The sequence below is a fragment of the Stenella coeruleoalba genome (assembly GCF_951394435.1).
Source record: "Stenella coeruleoalba genome assembly, chromosome: 16".
In the NCBI taxonomy this organism is placed as follows: Eukaryota; Metazoa; Chordata; class Mammalia; order Artiodactyla; family Delphinidae; genus Stenella; species Stenella coeruleoalba.
In genome coordinates, this window is record NC_137162.1 from 73596067 (window position 1) to 73621367 (window position 25301).

A 25301-nucleotide genomic window follows, 5' to 3' on the forward strand; every position below is an offset into this window, starting at 1 on the left:
CTGTGTCCAAGGACCCTCCAGAGATCATTCTCCCAGGTGCCGAATGCATGATTGGAATAGACATATCTGATACTCGGAGAACAATCACATTGGTCCCTTGGCCCACTGTGGGTTATGTGCTATCATAGTTGGGGGAGTCCAAGTGAAAATCTCTGAAATCTGCTTCCCCCAACCCCAAACCTGACCAGAAGACCAAAAAGATGGAGGTTGGTGCTTCCCATCTAATTCCCATTTAATGACCGCTACAAAAACCAGCTAGATCTTGGAGGATGACAGTGGACCACCACTACTCAACCAGGTAGTGGCCCAATTGTAGCTTTTGTGCCAGATGTATTATCTTTGCTGGAGCAGATTACTGTTTTCTTAGTCACACAGTTCACAGCACTTTTGGCAAAATCCACTCCTTACCATCCGTATCTGGAAGGAAGGCCAGGAACAGTGGACAGTCGCTAGTAGTGGACGGTACCATACATGTAAAGTGTTGCCCCAGAGATATGTTAATTCTCCCTCTATCAAGATATAGAGTCAAAGGACCTGGAATATCTGGGCATTCCATAGCCCACCGCATTCATCCACTGTTTGACAGCATCAGTGTCATCAGTTGACTGGCCTAGAAGACCAAGAAGTGTGGAAGGATGTTGGAAGCCTTGTATTCCAGAAGGGTGGAGATGAATTCTACAAAGATTCAGGGGGTCTCACATCAGTGAAGTCTTTTATTCTTATAACTTCATTCAGGTATATTTGACAGACAATAAACTACTCAAATTTAAAGTGTAAAATTTGAAGAGTTTTGTCATGTGTATATATCCATGAAATCAAGATAATGAACATATCCATCACCTCAAAAGTTTCCTTGGTCTCTCTTATAATCCATCCCTCCCTTTTCACCTACCTCTCAATGCTAGTCCCCAGGCAACCTCTGGTGTGCTTTCTGCCACTATAGATTAGTTGGCATTTTATAGAATTTTATTTAGATGGAATCATATAATATATACTCTTTTGTTCGGCTTCTTTCCATCAGCATAATTACTTTGAGATTCATCCATGTTACTGTATCAATAGTTCACTCTTTATTGCTGAATAAGATTCCATTGCATGGATAGGCCATACTTTATTTATCCGTTCTTCCATTGATGGACATTTGAGTTGTTTCTAGGTTTTGGCTATTACAAATAAAGCTGCTATCAATATTAGTGTATAAATCTAGTGTGGATGTATGTTTTCATTAAAGTGGAGTAAATATTAAGGGGTGGAATGACTGAGGCATATAGTATGTGTATGATTTTTTTTAATACAGCAGGTTCTTATTAATCATCCATTTTATACACATCAGTGTATACATGTCAATTCCAGCCTCCCAATTCATCACACCACCACACCACCCCCTGCCACTTTCCCCGCTTGGTGTCCATACGTTTGTTCTCTACATCTGTGTCTCAATTTCTGCCCTGCAAACTGGTTCATCTGTACCATTTTCCTAGGCTCCACATATATGCATTAATATGCGATATTTATTTTTCTCTTTCTGACTTACTTTACTCTGTATGACAGTCTCTAGATTCATCTGTGTTTCTACAAATGACCCAATTTCGTTCCTTTTTATGGCTGAGTAATATTCCATTGTATAGATGTACCACATCTTCTTTATCCATTCATCTGTTGATGGGCATTTAGGTTGCTTCCATGACCTGGCTATTGTAAATAGTGCTGCAATGAACATTGGGGTGCATGTGTCTTTTTGAATTATGGTTTTGTCTGGGTATATGCCCAGTAGTGGGATTGCTGGGTCATTTGGTAATTCTATTTTTAGTTTTTTAAGGAACCTCCATAGTGTTCTCCATAGTGGCTGTATCAATTTACATTCTCACCAACAGTGCAACAGGGTTCCTTTTTCTCCACACCCTCTCCAGCAATTGTTGTTTGTAGATTTTCTGATGATGCCCATTCTAACTGGTGTGAGATGATACCTCATTGTAGTTTTAATTTGCATTTCTCTAATAATTAGTGATGTTGAGCAGTTTTCATGTGCTTCTCGGCCATCCATATGTCCTCTTTGGAGAAATGTCTATTTAGGTCTTCTGCCCTTTTTTTTTTTTTTTTTTTTGCGGTGTGTGGGCCTCTCACTGTTGTGGCCTCTCCCGTTGTGGAGCACAGGCTCCGGACGCGCAGGCTCAGCGGCCATGGCTCACGGGCCCAGCCGCTCCGTGGCATGTGGGATCTTCCTGGACCGGGGCACAAACCCATGTCCCCTGCATCGGCAGGTGGACTCTCAACCACTGCACCACCGGGAAGCCCCGGGTTTTTTGTTCTTTTAATATTGAGCTGCATGAGCTGTTTATATATTTTGGAAATTAATCCTTTGTCCGTTGATTCGTTTGCAAATATTTTTTTCCCATTCTGAGGGTTGTCTTTTCATCTTGTTTGTAGTTTCCTTTGCTTTGCAAAAGCTTTTAAGTTTCATTAGGTCCCATTTGTTTATTTTTGGTTTTATTACCATTACTCTAGGAGGTGGATCAAAAAAGATCTTGCTATGATTTATGTCAAAGAGTGTTCTTCCTATGTTTTCCTCTAAGAGTTTTATAGTGTCCAGTCTTACATTTAGGTATCGAATCCATTTTGAGTTTATTTTTGTGTATGGTATTAGGGAGTGTTCTAATTTCATTCTTTCATGTGTAGCTGTCCAGTTTTCCCAGCACCACTTATTGAAGAGACTGCCTTTTCTCCATTGTATATCCTTGCCTCCTTTGTCATAGATTAGTTGACCATAGGTGCATGGGTTTATCTCTGGGCTTTGTATCCTGTTCCATTGTTCTATATTTCTGTTTTGTGCCAGTACCATATTGTCTTGATTACTGTAGCTTTGTAGTATAGTCTGAAGTCAGGGAGTCTGAGTCCTCCAGCTCTGCTTTTTTCCCTCAAGACTGCTTTGGCTATTTGGGGTCTTTTGTGTCTCCATATAAATTTTAAGATTTTTTGTTCTAGTTCTCTAAAAAATGCCATTGGTAATTTAATAGGGATTGCATTGAATCTGTAGATTGCTTAGGGTAGCATAGTCATTTTCACAATATTGATTCTTCTAATCCAAGAACATGGTATTTCTTTCCATCTGTTGGTATCATCTTTAATTTCTTTCATCAGTGTCTTATAGTTTTCTGCATACAGGTCTTTTGTCTCACTAGGTAGGTTTATTCCTAGGTATTTTATTCTTTTTGTTGCAGTGGTAAATGGGAGTGTTTCCTTAGTTTCTCTTTCAGATTTGTCATCATTAGTGTATAGGAATGCAAGAGATTTCTGTGCATTAATTTTGTATCCTGCTACTCTACCAAATCCATTGATTAGCTCTAGTAGTTTTCTGGTGGCATTTTTAGGATTCTCTATGTATAGTATCATGTCATCTGCAAACAGTGACAGTTTTACTTCTTCTTTTCCAATCTGTATTCCTTTTATTTCTTTTTCTTCTCTGATTGCCATGGCTAGGACTTCCAAAACTATGTTGAATAATAGTGGAAGTTTTTTACTATAATCTCTTCAAATATTTTCTCAGGTCCTTTCTCTCTCTCTTCTCCTTCTGGGACCCCTATAATGCGAATGTTATTGAGTTTAATGTTGTCCCAGTTGTCTCTTAGGGTGTCTTCATTTCTTTTCATTCTTTTTTCTTTATTCTGTTCTGCAGCAGTGAATTCCACCATTCTGTCTTCCAGGTCACTTATCCATTCTTCTGCCTCAGTTATTCTGGTGTTGATTCCTTCTACTGTATTTTCCACTTCCGTTAGTGTGTTGTTCATCTCTGTTTGTTTGTTCTTTAATTCTTCTGGATCTTTGTTAAACATTTCTTGTATCTTCTCGATCTTTGCCTCCATTCTTTTTCCGAGGTCCTGGATCATCTTCACTATCATTATTCTGAATTCTTTTTCTGGAAAGTTTCCTATCTCCACTTCATTTAGTTGTTTTTCTGGGGTTTTATCTTGTTCCTTCATCTGGTACATAGCCCTCTGCCTTTTCATCTTGTCTTTCTGTGAATGTGGTTTTTGTTCCTCAGGCTGCAGGATTGTAGTTCTTCTTGCTTCTGCTGTCTGGCCTCTGAGTATGTTTATGATTAACTTCATAAAAACCCACCAATTTGTTTTCTAAAGTGGTTGCATCATTTTACCTTCCACCAGTAGCATATAACATTCCAATTTCTCCACATCCTTGCCAAGACTGGCATGGTCAGTCTTTTGACTTTTTTTTTTTGGCCACGCTGTGTGGCATGAGGGATCTTAGTTCCCTGACTAGGGATCGAACCCTCACCCTCTGCAGTGGAAGCGTGGAGTCTTTTTTTTTTTTTAAGATGTATTTATTTTTATATTTACTTTTGTCTGCGTTGGGTCTTTGTTGCTGTGCGTGGGCTTTCTCTAGTTGTGGTGAGCGGAGGCTACTCTCTGTTGCGGTGCACGGGCTTCTCATTGTGGTGGTGTCTCTTGTTGCAGAGCATGGGCTCTAGGAACGCAGGCTTCAGTAATCGTGGCACGCAGGCTTCAGTAGTTGTGGCTTGCGGACTCTAGAGCGCAGGCTCAGTAGTTGTGGCACACAGGCTTAGTTGCTCCACGGCATGTGGGATCTTCCTGGACCAGGGCTCGAACCCGTGTCCCCTGCATTAGCAAGTGATTCTTAAGCACTGTGCCACCAGGGAAGTCCAATTTCTGTTCTTTTAAGTCAGTAAGTTTGTGGTAATTTTTTCTGGCATCTCTAGGAAAGTGACAGACAAGATGAAGCAAAGTGAAGACCTGCTGCAGCCGGTGTGTGAAGGTCCGAGTGTCACATTCCCATGGAGGAAGCTTTAGGAGCCATGTAGACAGCAGACTCATGCACTGGCATCAGCCAGCACTGGCACAATGTGCATGTGAGCAAGGCAGCCATGGTGCCAGGGGTGAGGTGTACATGGACCCAACAGCACAGGCTCCCAGTCACCAAGGCTGGCCTGGATGCCACCATGGCCCACTGTCCAGCCTGCCAGCAACAGAGGATAACACTGAGCCTGCAATATTGCCCTGGTCCTCGAGGAGATGAACCAGCTACTTGGTGACAGGTTGATTACTCTGGATCCCTTCACTCTGGAGGACAGTGACCATATTGACTGGAGCTGACACATATTGAGTGTGAGTTTGCCTTCTCCACTCTCCAAGGACATAGACAGTATTTAAACCGTCAAGTTATGTGGGATTCTGCATAACTAAGGAATTGGACTAAGGAACCTACTTTACAGCAAAAAGGGTGTGGCAGTGGGCAAGTCCCCATGTACTGGTTCCATCATCTACCATACCCAGCAAGTGCCAGCCCAACGGTAGGCTGGAACCTTTTCATAGGGTGGTTAAGGCATCAGCTAACAGACTAATCCTGCAAGGGTGGTGTGCCATCCTCCTTAGTCACTCCCATTATATGAGGCTGTGTCACCCCCAATGCGTAGAGGACCAAGGGGTAAAAGGAGGTGTGGCCCTTGCTCTCAGTGACACACTTAGGGGATTTAGAGTTTCTGTCTCAGTTTTAGTCCCCAAAAGCCTAGAGATCCTGGCTCCAGAGAAAGATGACTTCATCAGCAAATGTGAAGCCATGACTGCCCCTTATTGACTTTTTAAAAAAAATTTATTTTTGGCTGCATTGGGTCTTCGTTGTTAGGTCTTTGTTGCTGCACGTGGGCTTTCTCTAGTTGTGGTGAGTGGGGTCTACTCTTCGTTGCGGTGTGCGGGCTTCTCATTGTGGTGGCTTCTCTTGTTGTGGAGCACGGGCTCTAGGCACGCGGGCTTCAGTAGTTGTGGCACACGGGCTCAGTAGTTGTGGCACATGGGCTTTGTTGCTCTGCGGCATGTGAGATCTTCCCGGACCAGGGCTCGAACCCGTGTCCCCTGCATTGGCAGGTGGACTCTCAACCACTGTGCCACCAGGGAAGTCCCCCCTATTGACTTTGGATTCTTTATGCCAAGAGGCCAACAGGCAGAGAGAGGGGTCACCATCTGAGGAGCCTGAGTGCCCAGAGGGGCTGGGGCCAACCTGAGCCCAAGGAATGCCAGCTCACTATGCTTGCTGCCCTGAGTCAGGGCCTTTTCTCTCTTCCTGCGTCCCTCTGCTAGCCACATAGCCCTTCCTTCCTCCTGGGCCTCCGTACTCTGTTCAGTCTGATCACAAATTGGTTGTCCTTCCTCTGTCTCTTCCTATTCCATGCTAACCCTTCCCTTGCTAGATTCTCCCACTTTCTCCAGCCAGCCTTTCCATCTGTTTATGAGCATCTTTTCTCTCCATTCTGTGTCAACCCACCTGATTCCTTCCCATCCCGCCCAGTCCCTTCCTTTTCAGGCCTCATCCCCAGCTAAAGCTGGTGAAGCCTGAAGGGTGAGAGGGGGCACTCTGGAGACAGATTGTCTGTTGGGTTTGAATCCTGGTTCAATCAATACCTGTGTCCTTGCATAAATTAATGTTTCTGGGCCTCGTTTTCCCCATCTGCTCACAATGCTACTCACATCACAGTGTTTGGAGGAAGGTTTAAAGAACTTGTGATGGGTGGGAGGTGGTAATCAGTGTCAGCTATTTTTATGTGAGCTCTTTGAGGGGACAAACTTTCTCTTTCATCTGTGTTTCCAGCCATGAACGAGGACAAAGGAAGACTCTGTTCCTATCGCAGGCCCTCTGCCCATGAGCTGAGTTCTCTCTCTGCCAGCCCAGCACCATGGAAAATGCAGCCCCATCTCCAACTCTGCTGTCAGTGGTGAACATAGAATCTGTTTGTTTTGGTTATCCATAGTGGCATCTTTGATTATCAGGTGGCCACTTCTCTCTCTCTTTTTTTTTTTTTTTGGCCATGACGTACAGCTTGCGGAATCTTACTTCCCTGACCAGGGATCAGACCTGGGCTTCGTGAGTGAAAGGGCCAAGTCCTAGCCACTGGACCGCCAGGGAACTCCCAGGGCGGCCACTTCTCTTGCTCCGTGAGGGTGCATTGGGGTTACTCAGTTTTCAGCTCATGGCTGGGGTGGTCTTGAGGGCCCATGATGGCTTCATTCACATGCCTGGTGCTTTGGTGGAGAAGGCCAGAAGCTGGTCTCAGTGAGTTCCCTCTCTATGAGGTTTCAGGGCCTCTCAACATGGTCTCTCCAGAAGGGTAGTAAGAATTCTTACCTGGCAGCTGAGAATCCCAAGGCTGAGTGTTCTGAGAGACATAAAGTGGAAGCTTATAAAACCCTGAGACCCAAGGTGGCCTAGCATCACTTCCTCTGTATTCTATTAGTCAAAACAGTTAAAGAGCCTGCCCAGATCTAACGGCAGGGCACACAGACCCCACTTCAGTATGGGAGAAGTTCCGAAGAATTCATGGCCATCTTTCAACTGCCACAGTGGAACAGCTAGAACCCTCTTTGGAAAGGAGAGTCCATATCCAGATGAAGTGTCTATTCCAGTAAGATCAAAGTGCTATTCCTTCCATGATGGAAGCTGTCCAACATAATCAACTTGGGGAATGGTGTCATACTGGGGAATCAGTATTGGTCTCTGCTGCTGGCAAGTTGGGTGCTCACCAGTGGCCGTAGCCAGGTTGGCCTTGGTGGGTGGACGTCTACGATGCTCAGCCCATACATAACCTCCATCCCTACCACTGTGGCCACTTTGCTTATGAGTCTATTGGGTGATGACAGGGGTGGCTGAGGAAAGAGGCTGAGTGGTAACCACAGAATGGATCATCCTATCCCCTTGATTATTAAAATTCTCCTCTGCTGAGGTCACCCTTTGGTGAGCATTCACACAGGACACAAATGTGGGTTTTTTTGCCTGTTCAGAGAAGTCTATCCACATACCTCCTCCCCAAACTTCACAGTCACCAATATTCCAATTGTGTTCCTTCTAAATCCTTGAGCATTCAGCCAAACATTGGCCATGGCCCATGAATCAGCAGACTCGTACCTCTGGCCTTTTCTCCCTCCAGGAAAAAATGAACAACTAAGTTCACTATCATTCTCCAGGGTCCACCTGTCTTTTGCATAGGCCAAATGAGTGAGTTGAATGGGTCTGTAGGTGGGAATCATCACTCCAGCATCCTTCAAGTCCGTCCTTCCAGGAACACAGTATTTTTGGTTTACTGTTTTCCTAGGTAGAGGCAGTTCTAGTAGCTTCCACTTGGCCTTTCCTACCATAACAGTCCTCACTCCACAGATCAGAGAAACAATGTGAGGATTCTGTCAGTTGCTGCGTATGTCTATTCCAATTCTGAAACTGGGCAAATAACCATAGGGTGGCATCAGGGACCCTCTGTGAGTGGACCTGAGCTAAATCTTCATGGATCACCTGTGCTCCATTAGCCCCTAGTCTCTGAATGGTGAGTCTTCAGAAATTAGTTCAGAGCCAGTGTCCAGTAATCCCTGAAAAGTATGATTATCTCTCTCTAATGCACAGTACTGACGCTGGCAAACAGCTGTTGGTCCTTTTGGGGAAGGCTGAGAGAAAGATGAACAATATCCGTGGTTGTCTTTGGCTCTCTGCTTCTCGCTGTTTCATGGGTTCTACAGAAAAAGTTTCTTTGCGGAGTGTGGGCGGATCGGGAGAGGCCAGCAGGAGGGTATTTTTGTTCAGTCCCTGTGCAGCCCCAATAAAGTGGCAAGAAGGGACATACATCTTCCTCTATCTTTTTTTTTTTTTTTTTTTTTTGGCTGCGTTGGGTCTTCTTTGGTGCACGCGGGCTTTCTCTAGTTGCGGAGAGCGGGGGCTACGCTTCGTTGTGGTGCGCAGGCTTCTCATAGCGGTGGCTTCTCTTGTTGCGGAGCACGGGCTCCAGGCACGGGGGCTTAGAGGCCTGTAGGGTCTTCCCGGACCAGGGCTTGAACCACTGTGCCACCAGGGAAGTCTCATCTTCCTCTATCTTTGCAAGGCCCCAGCAATGAGGTTTTTACCTGAGCCTTAGATCCACAGGTCTCTTCCCGGCCACCGCCCACCTGGCACCTCCAGGCCTCTCAGCCCCACCCCTCCCAGCTGGCCCCGCCCCCCGCCCTACCAGCCAATCGGAGGCTCCGATCCTGGAGCGTCACAATAACCGCTTCGCAGCCCCGCCCACGGTGTTCCCATGATGACGTTAAGCAGCCTGGGTGGAGAGAGCCGGACTTTCCTGGCCACCTCACGCGGGGAGACCGGCACAGGTACACTAGGAACAGGTGAGGGGCTGAGATTGCGGGAAGACAGATTCTTCAAAGCGCCCCGTCCCTCCCCCGCACCCCTCCTTGTTGGTTTGTGAAAATTTTGGCTCCGCCTCATGTGTCTTCTGGTTCAGTCAGCTTCTCATAGGTACCCTGGCCTCTCCTTGTCCCCCAAAACAAAGCTGTAATAACATTGGTTGGGCTCTCTGAGCAAAGTGCACGGAGAACGGAGCCTCCTGAGGGCCTTGCCCTTTGTCAGGGACAGAGGCAGCCTGGCCCAGTTCTGACCATAGGACCAGAGATTTGGGACTGGGGTGTGTGTGGTCTGGGAGAGTTTTGTCCTCGTTAAATGATGTGAGGCGCTGTGGCGCCATCCACGACCATGCGGGGAAGGAAGAGCCTCTTGGAGAAGCGGACTCGGAGCCTTGCTTACAGCCGTTAAGAGGCTAAACTAGCCAAGCCCAGCACCAGAAATCCCCGTTTCAGCCCTCTCCCTCTCACCACATCTCCAAGCTTTCCAGTTTACCTCACCTTCCCTCTTCCTTGAAGCCCTTGTCGACTAAAAAATTATTCACCACCTAAAAGTTCAGAGTTATGTTTTATTCAGCGGGAAGTTTTAGGACTTCAAGCCGGGGAGGCAGCATCTCAAGTAACCCTGGGAGAACTGCTCCGAGGAGGCGGGGGCAGGTTATATATGAGTTTTGCAACAAAGGCAGGTAGTCTGAACGTCAAAAGAGGACTGTTAATTAAAGAAACCCAGATATGTCAAGTTGAGGAATTTCGTGCTTTTCTAGGTATGGGAAGATGCCAGAGTCTGGGCTCACTGCCGTCATATCTTTGATATGCACCTCAGCTATCTGGGGCCAGGATCCTGTGTTTTCATATCCTGAGTTTCCTCAGGGCTCAGTCTAGGGAGTGGCTGCAGTCTGATGGCTGCCAGGTGGTAGATATTCTTTCCTTCCCGAGTTTCCTCAGGGCTCACAAGCTCACGCTGGAGGGCTGCAATCGCTGATGACTGTGACATCCTTTGTTTACTGATGTGGCAGGCAATATTCCATTTATCACCCTTTCCTCAATTGTATTGAGGTGGCATTCCTTGGTCCTTTTTTTTTTGGTACGTGGGCCTCTCACTGTTGTGGCCTCTCCCATTGCGGAGCACAGGCTCCCGATGCACAGGCTCAGCGGCCATGGCTCACGGGCCGAGCCACTCCGCGGCATGTGGGATCTTCCCGGACCGGGGCACGAACCCGCGTCCCCTGCATCGGCAGGCGGACTCTCAACCACTGCGCCACCAGGGAAGCCCTCCTTGGTCCTTTCTCAAGAGGCCCCACTCCCGAATCTCACCGCCACCTGGGGTGATGGCAGTGCCATTGGCTCAGCCCTTGGACTCTTCCTCTTTTTCTCTTTATCCCTGTAAGTGAAGTTATGGCTTTAAATTCTGTGTGCTGACTCTCCAAACCACTGTCTCCAGTCCGTTTTTCTGGACACAAGGCTAAGCAGCTGACTACCTCATATACATCCACGCTTGGATGTCTAATAACTATCTCAAATTGAGCACATTCAAAATAGAACTACTGATCACCACGCCTCAAAAAGCATTATCATTCATCAGTATTCCCCATTTCAGTAAAGGAGGTACCCTGCCCTGGAGGCCCAGGCCTGACCCCCATTTCTCTCTACCTAGTCTACATTTAAATCCCATCACTACCCTCCGCCTCCACTGCTCCTGCTCTGAACTACTGCAAGAGCCTAAGAAGGGATCCCCCTGTTGCTGCTCTGGATCCCAATCAACTCTCCCCACATTTTGGCGCACGTCATTATGAACTGCCCACGCCCTACCCAACCCCACGCTTCCTTGTTCCTGCTCACACTGGCCCCTTGAAGTTCTCCTGGCTTTACAAGCTCATTTTTGCTGCATGACTTACCTTCCCTGATCATTATATCTAAACCTGACCCCTGGTCCAAGGCACTCCCAAATAGGTAATACTCTGAAGGAAGCAATACCACAAATAAGCATGTAAGGTAGTGTTCAGCTTCACAGCTGTGGTGGAATTACTGGTCTGGATGCTTCACTTTACTGCAGTAGTGGCCTCCAGCCAAGATGACATCATGGTGAGTAGCATGGACTTTCTGTCCCTTGACATTGGGCTTGGTAGGTGACTTGTTTTGAAACTCCTGTGGCTGTGATGTGAGCAGAAGCTTGTTCTCATGTGTTTCTGCCATTGCCAGCAGTAGAATGTATGCAGATTGCCCATTTGTCCCAGGATAATTAGAGACCCAGGGAGCAGACCTGAGCACACCCTATTGGCTGAGGTCCAGCCACCCCAGGGTGCATGAATGTGGAACAAAGTCTTATATGCCGTGGAGACTTTGTGGCTGTTTGTTACACAGCATTCTGGCAATAGCCAACCAATTTACAACGTTGTGTTAGTTTCAGGTGTACAGCAAAGTGAATCAGTTATACATGTACATATATCCACTCTTTTTTAGATTCTTTTCCCATATAGGCCATTACAGAGTATTGAGTAGAGTTCACTGTGCTATACAGTAGGTCTTTATTAGTTATCTATTTTATATATAGTAATGTGTATATGTCAAACCAAATCTCTCAATTTATCCTTCCCTCCTCTTACCCCCGAGTAATCATTACTTTGTTTTCTACATCTGTGACTCTATTTCTGTTTGTTGTTTTTTTTAATTAATTATTTATTTATTTATTGGCTGTGTTGGTTCTTCCATGCTGCGTGTGGGCTTTTCTCTAGTTGCAGTGAGCAGGGGCTACTCTCTGTTGCGGTGCACGGACTTCTTACTGCAGTGGCCTCTCTTGTTGCAGAGCACGGACTCTAGGCGCACAGGCTTCAGCAGTTGCGGCACGTGGGCTCAGTAGTTGTGGCTCACGGGCTTTGTTGCTCCGCGGCATGTGGGATCTTCCCGGACCAGGGCTCGAACCTGTGTCCCCTGTATTGGCAGGCGGATTCCCAACCACTGTGCCACCAAGGAAGCCCCTCTATTTCTGTTTTGTAGATAAGTTCATTTGTACCCTTTTTTTAGATTCCACACAGAAGTGATATCATATAATATTTGTCTTTCTCTGTCTGACTTATTTCACTCAGTATGACAATCTCTAGGTCCATCCATGTTGCTGCAAATGGCATTATCTTGTTCTTTTTATGGCTGAGTAATATTCCATTGTATATATGTATCACATCTTTTTCCATTCCTCTGTTGATGGACATTTAGGTTACTTCCATGTCCTGGCTATTGTAGGTAGTGCTGCAGTGAACATTGGGGTGCATGTATCTTTTCAAATTATGTTTTTCTCCGGATATATTTCCAGGAGTGGGATTGCTGGATCATTAAAAATAGAGCTACTGGACTTCCCTGGTGGCACAGTGGTTAAGAATCCGCCTGCCAGTTTAGGGGACATGGGTTCGAGCCCTGGTCCGGGAAGATCCCACATACCGCTGAGCAACTAAGCCCATGTGCCACAACTACTGAGCCTGTGCTCTGGAGCCTGCGAGCCACAACTACTGAGCCCGCAGGCCTAGAGCCCATGCTCCGCAACAAGAGAAGCCACTGCAATCAGAAGCCCACGCACCACAATGAAGAGTAGCCCCCACTTGCCGCAACTAGAGAAAGCCTGCGCACAGCAACGAAGACCCAACGCAGCCAAAAATAATAAATAAATAAATAAATTTTAAAAAGAAAAAAGAGCTACCGTATTTTTATAGGAACTTTTATACTTCACAGAGATAATTTTTCATCTATGAAACTGGCAATGATATATAGAGAGATAGAGACTATGAAATATGCGTTTGGTAAGGGCTCAGGAAACAGGAATGTTAATTTGCTGCTGGTAAGAGGGTAAATTGGTAGCAACCTGTTTGGAAGTCTTATTTGGCTATAAGTATTAAAATTATTACATTCGCTCAATACTTCTATTACTAAAAATTTATTCTAAGAAACAAGGACATGCACAGAGAATTATTGACAAGGATATTCACTAAAATGTTATTTCACAGTGTAGTAAAATGTAAATGTTAGTAGAGGACATTGTTGTTTTATAATTCCCAAATGATAGACACTAGAGCACTTCTAATACAGGCATCAGTTATGAGGAATGCTTAGCAATGTGCCAGGCAAATAGCTCTCTGAGCAAGGACTGGGACCCACTTCCATCCCATTGCCCAGACTTTACCCTCAGGGCTAACAACATGGAGTGAAACTCACCCAGGGCTGTCTGCTCGCCCCCCGCTGCTCCTGGGGGAGCAGAAATTCTGCCCTGAAGAACTGGAGGCAAAAACTGAGACAGGAACATCAGGTCCTGCAGCAGGGAGGGGCCCAAGGAGGCTCTGGCAGGAGCGTAGCGCTGCGGGGGAAGGGAACGCCATTGTTCTAGGGAAGCTACAGAAACGTACCATAATGACTTCACGAGCCTACTCCGGTATGGTCAAGTGGCCCTTGACGAAGCTCTTACCTATGATCTCATTTGATCTTCAGGTCAGGGCTGAGATGGACAGCGGTCACCAAAGCTCAAAGGAACGAGCTTCCCTGAGGTCTCCGAGTGAACATGAGAGCTAACACCATGGGCACTCACGAAGCTGTGCTCTTCTAAGTTCTTTGAACATATTAATTCATTTAAGGTTCATAACAAGCCGAGGGAGGAGGCTCTCTCATCATTATTCTATAGATAGGAAGCAGAGAAACGCAGCGAGGCCACAGCCAGCTTGTGGCAGAGCTGGGGCGTGAACTCAGGGGTCCTCACTCAGGTCCACACACTCGGCCTGGATCCCAGCAGGCTCCTAGGTCCACCTCACTGGTTTTTGGCTCTCAAACGTCTTCTCTGCCTCACTGCCTGGCCCTGGGAAAAGGGCAGGCTGAGGGCCAGGAGTAAGTGAATTGTCCTGGCTGGCCACAGTAGGGACTGCTTCAAAACGTACGGTTTCTTCTTCTTCTTCTTTAATTTTATAAATTTATTTTTATTTTTGGCTGCGTTGAGTCTTCACTGCTGTGCATGGGCTTTCTCTAGTTGCAGGAACAGGGGCTACTCTTTGTTGTGGTGCATGGGCTTCTCATTGTGGTGGCTTCTCTTGTTGCAGAGCACGGGCTCTAGGTGCACGGACTTCAGTAGTTGTGGCTCGCGGGCTCTAGAGCACAGGCTCAGTAGTTGTGGCGCACGGGCTTAGTTGCTCTGCGGCATGTGGGATCTTCCTGGACCAGGGCTCGAACCCGTGTCCCCTGCATTGGCAGGTGGATTCTTAACCACTGTGCCACCAGGGAAGTCCGTATGGTTTCTTCTCGATGAGAAGACCCCCTTTTAGGCAGGACAGAAGGGGAGGAACGGGAGCGGCAGACCTCTCCCAGGCATGAGCCCGGCATCCGTTGTCTCACCGTGTGGGTGGGAGCTGGGAGGCAGGCACTCTAGGCTATCACTCTCTTTGTTTCCTTCCCTCCAGAGCACAGACACGCCGCTGTGTACTGATGGAGTTCATCAGTCAGTGTGAGGGCGCGTTGCCGGAAGATGTGACTCTGTTCCCCCTCACCCTGAGGACAAGGCAGGGCCACCGCACGATACAACAACATGCCGATCTCCATGGATTCCCGAAACACAGGTCAGTGCCCCAGACACACAGTCGTGGTGATTTGCTTGCTTCTGTTCTGAACTCAGAGTCCTAGAAGCCCTCACTCGGTTCCCTGGGACAGTCTTACAGGTGATGTTAGTTGATGCTAAGAATCCTGTACCCATGAGTCTTTTTTGTAGTGTCATTTGCTGAGTATGCAATCCAGTCCTTCCCACCCTGGCTTTGAGACGGTCCTTTGTTGGGCATGCAACTTCTGGCTTTTAACTTAAAATGGTTCTTCAGGCAAGCGTGGCAGGAAAGCAGAAGCCATCTGCTGAAGACAAGACTGAATGGCCTGGTTAAATTATTATAGTAACCAACAATATCAGGATAAAGAGAAGAAATAAGCTTTCATGAGGTTTGATACAGAACTACTTCTCAGGGTTACCCCAGGGGCATGAGCACCGTGACATAGCCAGCCTTCTGACTCACCCTGTAAAGCACACGGACTCTAAATGTTTTTTTAATGTAACATTTTTTCATACTCTGCACGTTCTGCATATACAAAATTAACCTCCTAAAGGTTGAACTTCACTTTTAGATTTTAGAGCTTTGCCTGCCCTGTGGGCTGGATAAGTAGGTCAGCCGGTCAGCTCTTCAATGTTGCATTAATAAAAAACGTGGAGCTAATTAAATGTAAAGGATAGCACCGTGCCTTTTATTCCTAGGGTCCCTTGCACGCGACTGCTGTGTCAGGTGACAGGTGAAGGAGCAAAAACCTCTGGGGCATTTGTTTATTCAGGAAGCATCAAGATGGTGTGGGTGTAAAACCCCGTTGACAGCATTCGTTTTGTCTGAGTTTAGTGTTTGATCATAAGAAAGACAATACCAGATAGGCTTGTCTGAAGAGACTGGCCCCTTGGCTGAGGCTGAATCCTAATTTCCTGGGAGTAAGACACAGGCACAAGGCCATGGACAGAGAGTGGACAGGGCATGTGAAGCCAGGCCTCTTAGGATATGGCACGAAGGGAGTAAGACTAGGAAGAAAAGCAAGGAAATCATTAAAACTGAGGATCAAAGTGAACACCCGGGTGGGTCAGGGGGATATGGCCACATCCGGGGCCAATGGTTTGCCCCCTTGAGTTACAGACTCAGGCTTAGGCACACACAGAAGATGTCTGAACATGATGGTGTGTCTACTTCATCCACTGAGACATAGTAGTACACTGGCCCTACTTCCTAGTGCTCTTTATGCCCTGCCTTTATAACCTCTCATACACATAATGATATTTATTCTTTTTTTTTTTTTGCTGTACGCGGGTCTCTCACTGTTGTGGCCTCTCCCGTTGTGGAGCACAGGCTCTGGACGCGCAGGCTTAGCGGCCATGGCTCATGGGCGCAGCCGCTCCGCGGCATGTAGGATCTTCCTGGATCAGGGCACGAACCCATGTCCCCTGCATCGGCAGGCGGACTCTCAACCACTGTGCCACCGGGAAAGCCCGACATTTATTCTTTTAAGGTGCAAAACATGTTTACATACAAAAACTTGAATCCCCACAAAATCTATACAAGCCTAAGACACAGCCCTGACACTCACAGCCCTGATTCTCCCTGACACAAATGTCCTACGCAAATCTGGTCTAGGAAAACTCACCTTTAAGATGAGATGAGGAAAAGAATCTAGCGAAGGATCACTTTGGAGATCACTACATGAGAAAAGTCAAGGCAACACAAACGGTTGAGGAAGGACTGTTGCCACGAGGCCCATGAAAAGCACGACCAAACATCTTGTGTCAAGTGACACCAGATGATAGAGTCTCCTCTGCAAACAGGAGATACATGTGGAGACACAGAGATGAGGGGAAGAGGGCAGGACCTCAGAGATGAACCGTGACCTGGCAGAGCTCAGGGATGGAAAAACCCTGCTCGGAAGTGATTTCCTCTGGGAGCAGGCAGTGGGGAAAAGAGGAGGGAGTCGCTACAAAGAGCCTCTTTCTCACCCTACTCAGTGTCTGAGCCCTCTGGACTGATTCCCTTGCAGGAGTGCTCAGGAGTTTGCTCATACATCTACAGTGGCTGGGAGGCCTGTTCTAGGACTGCTCTATGATGGAGAAGGCCTTCCTTAGGACAAGCTGTTCTCTCTCCAACCTTGACTCCCCACTAGCTCGTCCTAGATCTCTTCTTTTTAGGGCTTCATGAACCTCTGGGCTCCCTCTCATGGGTCTCCCACCCATGTTCCCAAGTCTAAGCTCCTTAAATCCCAAATCCATGATCTCTCAGTTGCTACAGCCTTGATCCATAGGCTCATGGTCCCTGAGCTCAGAGCCCTCTGCCTCCTGTCAAAAGTACCCTGGCCACCCCTTCTCCAGGACCCTTGAAACCCCACTTCTTTGTGTTCTGCCTCATTGCATCTGGACACCTGAGCATTGAATTAGGGATGGGATGTGGGGACCTGGAAGTGATGCAGAAATAAGAGTTTAGTGTTGTATGTCATCACCATGGAAACACCTGGTCCTGTGATCTGGGTGCAGCTTCAGGGATGTGGGACCAGAGTCAGACCAGCAGGGGTGCCAGTCTTCACTCCACAAGTGTTTCTGAGTGGCTGTTCTGCTAGGCCTCTTCTCTCCCCTGATCTCCTCGGAGCATTGGGTCCTTGGGAAGCATCGGGTTCCTGGGGCTCACTGAGGAACTGGGGAGCTCCAGGATTGAGGGGCTGCTCCACTGCAGGCTCAATGTGTGGCGGACACAGAACAAGTATCAGATAACGAGCCCATCACAGGGCACCCACAACTGACAAGGGCAGAATAAATGCCAGCTAAAGGAGACCATCAGGGGACCCTCAGAATTAAAGACAGGAGTGACTGAGTTGAGGCCGTACACTACTCATCAGAGAGGACCAGAGAGTGGAGAAGCAAGTCTTGGAATAGAAATTCAAGAGGACTGGGCGTACCGGAAGACCCACATGGCCTGAGAACTCAGCACCTCTGACTCTGGCTTAGAAGAGGCCTAAGGCTTCAGAGCTGTGGCGAGGGCGGGGCTTTTAATGAAATAACATCTGTTAAGAAGGACTGGGCGACTTAAAAAGGCTGTACTGCCTGAGGAGCCATGGCCTGGGCCAGTTTCTTGATGTGCGCAGGCAGCCAGTGCTTACTACCATTTTTTTTTTTTTTTCCGGTACACGGGCCTCTCACTGTTGTGGCCTCTCCCGTTGCGGAGCACAGGCTCCGGACGCGCAGGCTCAGCAGCCATGGCTCACGGGCCTAGCCGCTCCGCGGCATGTGGGATCTTCCCGGACCGGGGCACAAACCCGCGTCCCCCGCATCAGCAGGCGGACTCTCAACCACTGCGCTACCAGGGAAGCCCCATACTACCATTTTATTCTTGGAGCTCCACTCTCCTTAAGACATTGAGTGAATCAACAACGAACTGAGCCAAAGTTTAAAAATATACGTACAGAAATGCAACAAGTGCTGGGACTTCCCTGGTGGTCCAGTGGCTAAGGCTCTGTGCTCCCAATGCAGGGGGCCGAGTTTCGATCCCTGGTCAGGGAAGTAGATCCCACATGCCGCAAATAGAAGATCCCGCCTGCCCCAACTAAGACCCAGCACAGCCAAATAAATAAATAAATATTAAAAAGGAAAGAAATGCAACATGTGTTTTGAAAATGGCCAGATTGTGAAGAGAGGGCCAGAGCAACAGAGTTGCCTTTTTTAAAAAAAAATAAATTTATTTATTTATTTATTTTTGGCTGCATTGGGTCTTCGTTGCTGCGCGCGGGCTTTCTCTAGTTGCGGCGAGCGGGGGCTACTCTTTGTCGCGGTGTGTGGGCTTCTCATTGTGGTGGCTTCTCTTTGTTACAGAGCACGGGCTCTAGGCGTGTGGGCTTCAGTAGTTGTGGCTCACGGGCTCTAGAGCTCAGGCTCAGTAGTTGTGGCGCACAGGCTTAGTTGCTCCGAAGCATGTGGGATCTTCCCGGACCAGGGCTCAAACCCATGTCCCCTGCATTGGCAGGCAGATTCATAACCGCTGTGCCACCAGGGAAGCCCCAGAGTTGCCTTTTTAAAAACCCACATGGCTGGCATCCAAAAGCCAATTCCTGGAAGGTATTCATAAAAATCTTTCCAGAAAAATCACATCTGAGTCAAGGAGGCTCTTTTGGCCTGCCTCCTGGAATTGGAGAAGTCCTTCACAACCTGTCAGTGCTGTACCAAACTGGTTCTCTAGTTTCTGAATGTGCCGAGAATGGGCCTTTGCCTCAGCTAGGGAATCACCCACGAGGCCTCAAATAAAGTCAAGCCACGTACAGAAGGCACAAGGCTGCACTCGCTGGGCCTGCAGAGGCACACGGGGTAGAGGCAGCGGGAAGCACAGTGCTGGGATGTGCAGCAGCCAAGGCCTGAGATATGCAGAAAGGAAGAGGGAAATGAAAGGCACAAGAAAGTGCAGAGATAGAAAGGAACAAGCAAAAACCATCTGAGCAAGTAAAAACATACAAGGAGAGCAGTCAAGAACTGCAGGACAAATGACAGAAAACCATGGACCCGCCTGGAACACACGTAGGCGTCCTTGGTACCCAAGAGCCCCTGAACGCCTCACTCCCGCCCCCTAGTGGCTGCAGGGTAAGCTCTGGTCAAGGACAAGACATAAGTGCCAACTCCAGGTGACTTTGCACAGAAGCACATCTTAAACTGAAGAGTTTCAAAGATCAAGCAGTTTAAAATCATTTCCAGGAAGACCTGGGAAGTGGGGTCTCAAGGCAACACCTCCTCTTTGTTTCATGGAATAGAATTTGGGCTCGAAGAGGGGCTTCCCGCAGACCTCCACTTAGGGATTGAGAACTTTAGTGTAAATGTAATTATTTTCAAGCATTTTTTTTCTAGAATTTATTGTGAAGTGAAAGTTTTATGAATCTCTGCCAGATATATCTTATGTTTAAGGTTCTTCCTATTTGTGTATCTGTGGCTTCGTGTGAAAGAAAATTTTCAAAATTAAGGTTCATTAAAAAGTAAGAATAGGGCTTCCCTGGTGGCGCAGTGGTTGAGAGTCCGCCTGCCGATGCAGGGGACGCGAGTTCGTGCCCCGGTCCAGGAAGATCCCACATGCCGCGGAGCGGCTGGGCCCGTGAGCCATGGACGCTGAGCCTGCGCGTCCAGAGCCTGTGCTCCGCAACGGGAGAGGCCACAACAGTGAGAGGCCCGCGTACCACCAAAAAAAAAAAAAAAAAAGTTAGAATAGGGAATTCCCTGGAGGTCTAGTGGTCAGGACTCTGTGCGTCCACTGCAGGAGGCACGGGTTCAATCCCTGGTTGGGGAACTAAGATCCTGAAAGCTGCGTGGCAGGGCTAAATAAATAAATAAATAAATGGCTGTTGTTTTTTTTAAAAAAAGAATACTTTTGTTTCTTATTTATTTTTTAATTATAGTTGATTTACAATGTTGTGTTAGTTTCTGGTGTACAGCAGAATGATTCAGTTTTATATATATGTATTACTTCAATTAGTATGTATATATATGTATTCTTTTTCATGTTCTTTTCCATTATGGTTTATTACAGGGTATTGAATATAGTTCCCTGTGCTATACAGTAGGACTTTGTTTTTTATCTATTTTATACATAGTAGTTTGTATCTGCTAATCCCAAACTCCTAATTTATCCCTCCCCAACCCCTTTCCCCTTTGGTAACCTTAATGAGTTTGTTTTCTATGTTTGTGAGCCCGTTTCTGTTTTGTAAATAAGTTCATCTGTATCATACTTTATTTTATTTGGCCGCACCTGGCAGCTGTGGGATCTTATTTCCCCAACCAGGGATCAAACTCTTGCCCTCTGCAGTGGAAGCTCGGAGTCTCAACCACTGGACCGCCAGGGAAGTCCCTCAGTAAACACTTTTAGTCAACACGCTGCCATAAACTTGTGGTGTCCTGTAGTAGAATTCAGTTAGCAATGTTCTCAGAGTGTGTGGGAAGAAAGGTGAGTGGAAGCTGATTCCATCAGGCTGAGTGGAGAAGCATGGGGCGGGGGTGGAGGGCTTGAGACCTGATCGCCCTCCCCAGGCAGCGGCCGGGGGTCACTTCCCCAGCCCCTCCCTCCGGCGCATGACCAGAAGCCTGTGGCGGCTGCCTAGACTCAGCCACCCAAGCCAGGTCCCAAGTGCCACGGTGGTGCCCGATATCACCACCAGAGGGTGAGTGGGATTCAGCATTGTTTGGCCTTGCTCTCTGGACAACAGAACAAACAACCTGGTTTCTGTTTCAGGACACCAATCTGTTTAGCTGAGATGCTGCCGTGCGGGTGAACCCCCATTTACTAGAGTTAGGTTTTCAAGAAAATTCCCTCTGCTCTTCAGGGTTATAATAAGGGGGTATTTCGTCCTGGTGTGACTTTGCAGTGTGTGTTTGTGAGGAGGGCATGTGCCCTCTCCCTGTACACCCCCCCTCACCCCAGCTTCCCGTCCCTGAGCCTCTCTGGCACTCCTGATAGTGTAAGTGCAAGACCTGCACACTGACAACCACGATGCTGCCAAGGGAAACCAGCAAGGACCTGAGCAAATGGAGAGAGAGTTCGTGTTCATGGGCTGGAAGATGCAATATGATTAAGACGGCAATTCTCTCCGAAGTATCTATAGAGTCACTGCAGTCTTTTAAAAAAATCCCAGAAGCTTTTTACAGAAATTGGCAAGCTTATCCCCTAGGGCAAAAACAGCCAAAAGAATTTTGAAAAAGAACAAAGTTGGAGGATTTATGTTTCCCGACTTCAAAACTTACTATAAAGCTTCAGTAAAAAAGAAACAAACAAAAAACAGTATGGTGCTGGCATATGGATAGGCATATATATCAGTGGCACAGACTAGAGTCTGTTGCAGCAAAAATAGAAATGAAGTTTGCCCTCTCCTGAGAACAAGGAAAATAAAGGGAACAGGCTAGAGAAGAGAGTAACCTGGCCTAAAAGAATTAATCACCCCTAGTTTTTTTTTTTAACTGTTACTAATCTGTAGTGTCTATAAATAGATTTTACTCCACAAAACTAACCTATTACTCTTTAACACTATGTGAATTACATCCTGCACTCCCTTGTAACATTTGCATTTCAGAAAAAAGTTGCAGGCTGATAACCCAGAGACAAAGGGACCCAGTAACAGGGCTGCCTGACGCCAGCACTGACTGTTGGTTTTGAAATAATGCAGGAAGAAGAAGAATGCAGGACCTTCACTACTTTGATCCTTATCATATACCCTGGACTGCTAGCCCCACGTATAAAATCTTCTCCCATTCCCAAAGGGGGTGTGGGCACAGTTCTTGAGGCGCTAGACTGCTCTCTTCCCTTCTGCCTGGCAGAAAAATAAAGCCATCTCTCTCTTCCTCCAAAATCTCTGTCTCCGTATTTCTGTATTTCTGTCTGGCATTGGTGCACAGGGAAGCCAATATTTCGGCAACAAGTCTAGAAATAAACCCTTACATTTATGGTTCATTGACTTTCAACAAAAATGTCAATGCAATTCAATGGAGTGAAAGGATAGTCATTTCAGCAAATGGTGCTGGGACAAAGGAATTAATGGTTGCCTGGGGTTGGGGTAGGAATGGGGAAGGACTGCCCATGGGGTGATAGAAATGCCCTAAAACTGAATTGTGGTGATAGTTGCTCAACAGTACAAATTAACTAAAAATCATTGAATTTACACCTGAAATGGGTAAATTCTATGGGGGAGGGAGAGGTAGACACCTCAGCCTAGAAGCAGGTCAGGCACTGGTGTGCTGAGGTGGGAGGGTCTGTAGTGGACAGGCTGGGTCTCTACCTTCTTCCCCACACCCTTGCTGAGCCTTTCGGAGCCTCTGCCCCTTCATTTTCGTAAACTAGGATAATGACACTTGCAGGCGGTTGGGGAGGGTGGAAGGAAGGCACCATGTAAGGCTCTTGCCATAGGGCCAGCTGTGCCCTCCCTGGTGGGGTCCCACTCAGCTCCCAGAGCTGGGGGCAGCAATCCCTGACCGGGAGCCTCCCACTCTGGCTTCAGAGCACCCAGGGGCCGAGAGGGTCTGGCCAGCACCGCCCTGAAGGAGTAGCATGCTGCCCCCACGTACACTTTTCTAGTGGCTGCATTTAAAAAGTAAAAAGAAACAGGTGCAATTCATTTAAATAGTACATCTTATTTAACCTAACTCACCCTACATATTATCACTGACATGTGATCATTTTATTAATCATCAATAATACATTTTACATTCTGTTTTTCTTACAAAGTCTTCCAAATGTGATGTGTATTTTTCACTCATAGCGCGTTTCAGTTTGGACCAGCCATATTTCAACTGTCCAGATAGCCTCCGCTCATTTTTTGATTGGATTGTTTTTTTGTGGTTGTTATTGAGTTGTATGAGCTGTTTGTATATTATGGAAATTAAGCCCTTGTCGGTTGCATCATTTGCAAATATTTTCTCCCAAACAATTAGCACAGGTGCTAAGACCACTGGATGCCCACATGCAAAAGAATGAAGTTGGATTCTTACCTCATCCCACATACAAAATTAACTCAAAATGGATCAAAGACCTACATATAAGAACCAAAATTATATAACTTGTATTGATAGAGGAAAACATGAGAGTAAACCTTCATGACCTTGGATTCAATGATTTCCTAGATCTGATACCAAAAGCACAAGCAAGAAAAGCCAAAAGAGGTGAATTGGACTTCTTACAACGAAAAACTGTTGTGCATAAAGGAGAAAGGGAAAAGATAATCCACCCTCCAAAATGGTACAAGAAGTTTGGCAATCACGTATCTGATAAAGATCTGTAGCCCACCAGCCAAGACTGAGAGAGACGTACCCAACTCTGCAGGACACTTCATCGGGCTTAGAGGGTGACTAGGAAAGAAATCAGTCTGGCAGGTGCCCAAGGCCAGTGCGGACCCCAGGGCTGGGGAGGGAGAGGAGGAAGGGCTGAGAGTTGGCGTTAGAACGGATGGCCACTAGAGAATGCCAGAGCACCAGTGGGTGTTGGCGGAACTCCACGGATGTAACCAGAGAGGAGGTGCTGGTTATCAGGCGGCTCTGACTCTCCCACCCAAACTGCCTCGTCTCACAGAGGGGCACAGAGGTCTGCCTTCAGCGTTTGATGGGGGGCACTTCTAGCCTGGTCGGGTGGCCTAGTGGTGGGACAGCCTAACAGGCTGTCTGCGGACTGACTGCCCTTTGTTTCTCCAGAGGCAGGACTCTGGACCCAGAAATACCTGGCTTGACTCATGGGATTGCAGCTGTCAAGCTGCAGGCCTGCGTGGGTGTTGGCATCTAGAAAACAAGGCTGTTGGTCCTGAAAGTGGAGCCTGTAAAAGCCCTGGTATTTTGGTGGGTGGACTGTGCTCATCGCTGTTTGCTTTCTTCCTTTGCAGAGTTCTCCCCTAACTTCCTTCTTCCCTTTTCATCTGAGCCTCTTTTGTCCCCACACCCCTGCCGGGTGGACCTTAGCAAATCTCAAGTACAATATCCCGTATAATTAACTGTTTCAGCAGGCTGTATTTAGATCCCCAGAGCTTATTCATCCTGCATAACGTAATTTTTGTAATTGTGTCACCAACATCTCCTGTCTTCCCACGCAAGTTCCCGACAATCAAGATTCTGCTGTGTTTTGTGAGTTGGACTTTAGTAGATACCAGATGTAATTGAGATAAAAGTGTTTTCTTTTTGTGGTTGCTTTTTCCACTTAGCATAATGTCTTTCAGGTTCATTCATGTTTTCCCAAATGTAAGAGGTCATTTTTTTTAAGGCTGAACAATATTCATTCTTATATATCACATTTTCTTTATCTATTTCTGCTAGACACCAGGGAAACAATAATAGGACGGCACCTCTAATTTCTAGATGCCTAAATTAAATAGATAAATAAAATAAAAATTGATAACATCAAATTTTAGTGAGAACTGAGAGGAGTAAAAATTACCCTGTATAGAGCTCATGGGCACATAAAAAATACATCCAGGGATTCCCTGGTGGCTCAGTGGTTGAGAGTCCGCCTGCCGATGCAGGGGACATGGGTTCGTGCCCGGGGCCGGGAAGATCCCACATGCCGCGGAGCGGCTAGGCCCGTGAGCCATGGCCGCTGAGCCTGCACGTCCGGAGCCTGTGCTCCGCAACGGGAGAGGCCACAGCATTGAGAGGCCCGCGTACTGAAAAAAAAAAAAATCCAGTTGGGAAAACTGATTGGCTTTTACTTATAAACTTAAAACTTTATTGGGAGCTCCCTGGTGGTCCAGCACTTAGGACTCCGTGCTTTCACTGCCAAGGGCACGGGTTCAGTCCCCCATCGGGGAACTAAGATCCTGCAAACCAGGCAGCGTCGCCAACAAACAAACAAAAACCTTTATCTATGCTGTTAGAAAAAAGAGTAAAAGTAAATACAAAACAATGAAAACTCTCTGAAGTTCTTTTTTTTTTAAGTTTTTAAAAATATATTATTTGTTTAATATTTATTTATTTGGCTGAGCCGGGTTTTAGTTATGGCACGTAGGATCTTCAGTTGCGGCCTGCAAACTCTTGGTTGCGGCATGTGGGATCTAGTTCCCTGACCATGGATCAAACCCGGGCCCCCTACATTGGGAGCACAG

The 25301-nt window shown here is 47.0% G+C and overlaps 1 protein-coding gene across 2 annotated transcripts in view; it reads left to right on the plus strand.

The window, feature by feature from the left end:
* Positions 1-9078: 9078 nt before the first annotated feature.
* The window catches only part of RASGEF1A (RasGEF domain family member 1A), a 225335-nt gene continuing 209112 nt past the window's right edge, over positions 9079-25301 (plus strand). Inside the window, exons 1-2 of one of the 2 annotated variants that reach the window (XM_079900990.1) lie at positions 9079-9167; positions 14606-14761. The gene's annotated coding sequence lies outside the window, so the exon portion shown is untranslated. The remainder of the gene's footprint in view (positions 9168-14605; positions 14762-25301) is intronic. The other variant, XM_079900992.1, reaches the window with a different exon arrangement.